The 2,160-nt window shown below is 40.2% G+C and overlaps 1 long non-coding RNA gene across 1 annotated transcript; it reads left to right on the top strand.

The window, feature by feature from the left end:
* The first annotated feature begins 1,190 nt into the window (after positions 1-1,190).
* LOC149925359 (uncharacterized) lies at positions 1,191-1,923 on the top strand. Its single transcript, XR_016476832.1, has 2 exons — positions 1,191-1,283; positions 1,592-1,923. It is a non-coding gene; the product is annotated as an uncharacterized LOC149925359 (long non-coding RNA).
* Positions 1,924-2,160: the final 237 nt, after the last annotated feature.

Genomic DNA, 2,160 nt, shown 5'->3' with positions numbered 1-2,160 from the left:
GGTCTACCCTTTAACCCTCTAATCTCGGCTGACTGCGCTAAAACAAGATTTAACCTTTAAAAAATACCAGATTAGGCCTTCATAAATTCATTAATAAAAAAAGACTTTATTACCTATTATGCTTACGATGCCTGTCTTAATTTCAGTGAATCTAAGGAGCTATCGGTGGTTCTGTGGTAGAGCGCTCGACTGCCAAGCCGAATGGTCTGGGTTCGAAACCTGGGTGGCGCATTTATTTTTAATCAATAGAGAAACGCTAAAGTAGAATTTCTTCGATGCAATAATTTCAATTTCAATTCTATTTCAATTAAACCAAAATTTCGTACTCTATTAAATACGCTTCCGATAAAGCTGAAGGTCTAATTTTCAAAAAGGCGTAACAAGTGTCGGTGGTTCTGTGGTAGAACGTCCGCCTGTCAATCAGGAGGTCTCGGGTTCAAATCCCGCCCGATGCGATCGCAAATTGATACTAAGACGAATACCGTGTACAACTGGTGGAAACCCTGCCATTGGACGTTGAGAGGTAGCATTACACTCAGCACTCGGTCCGTCCCAAAGTCATTAAGAAGAAGTTGGAGAGAAAACGCCCATATAAACACAACAGACTCAACATGCACATCCATCAGAACACAAACACAACAAATTCAACACTCACAACCTACGCATAAACATTACAAAAAAAGTAATACACCAAACCGTCACGACGGTGAGCGAAAAAACACCATCCAAACCAAACCGCAAATGCATCCGTTAACGCTCACCGTCACACGGTGGTTTTGCCAACCCTTTGAGAAACTGCGTACGCAGTGATTACACTTTGCACCGAAAATGCGAACGCGTTCGCAGTCCTGACAGACAGACACACCCACAGACCTACCCACAGACCCACCCACAGACCCACCCACAGACCCACCCACAGACAGACACGGTCGTTGTATAACCCCTCCTAGGGGACTTTGTCCCCTCGGAGAGGTAAAAATCATGCACGTGGTCTAAGAGACCTTTATAGAACCGATTATAGTAAAAACAATATATATATAAATAATTATCTCTGGTTTAGAATTAAAACTACTTAAAACGATGAAAACACATATTTCCTTAAGAAGAAAGGTACTCCAAAGATTGAGATAAACGAATTAATTAATCTAACCCCCTTGTAGTATTAATAATTTAATCCGAGTATAAAAGGGACTACAGTGGCTGACAAAGACTCATTCTGTCTTCGCCTTTCGATATTTACAAGTCGTGAAGAAAACCTCCAACCCATCAACATGAAGTCTATGGTAAGTGAAAAAATTCATTTTTATTCTCGCAAAACATACAGGTTTGAGAAAGGGGAAAATACTTTCCATTAGAGGTGCATTTTATAATACCAGAAGTCCTAGCATAAATTTAAAATCATCTAAGACCTACTAGCATAAATGTGAAATTCGTTGATCCTTTTAAATATGGAACTGCAAACAACCGTTAAATATTGGAACTCGATTGGGCAACAAAGTTTGCCCGTGTGAATTAATCTTTACTGCTGCCATTTTACAAATGATTAAAAATATTTGTTTTGCTATAAAAGTAACTAATTTCCCGCCCACAGATCGCCTTCTTAGTCATCGTGGCCTGTATCTTCGCCGTCGGCCAGGCTATTGGGGGTTTCGGCCTTGGCATGAACAAAGGCTTGGGTCTCGGCATCAACAAAGGCGGTGGACTTGGATTAGGACACTATGGCGGAGGATACCCTGGCGTCGGAGGTGGACTTGGATTAGGACACTACGGCGGAGGATACCCTTACGCTCGTCGCGGCTATTACTAAACCAGTGACTTCCAATCCGACAACTCTTCCGAACTACCACGCCGATAAAATGTAAACGACCTTATTTTTGTTTTCAGTGAAATAACTTTCCTAATGTAAATATTTTTGCTTCTAGTTCATACCCTCATCATTTGGATTTTTTTTTTATTTGTGTGGATAAAATGATGAAAATAAAAGCGCATTAATATATTTTCAACCCAAACCATTTGTTTCTAATTGATTTTGAGATTGCGATTGTGCAAAACTTCCACATAGGCCAATCCGTTTTTAAAGAGATAACGGAGTTTGTAGTTTTGCCTAATCCAACAGTTGACCAATATGGTCAGTGTTGGAGAAATAAGACTTTTAAAAGG

This window comes from Leiobunum rupestre, chromosome 10 (assembly GCF_980474605.1).
Source record: "Leiobunum rupestre chromosome 10, qqLeiRupe1.1.hap1, whole genome shotgun sequence".
NCBI lineage: Eukaryota > Metazoa > Arthropoda > Arachnida > Opiliones > Sclerosomatidae > Leiobunum > Leiobunum rupestre.
This window is presented reverse-complemented; position numbering and strand designations above follow the sequence as displayed.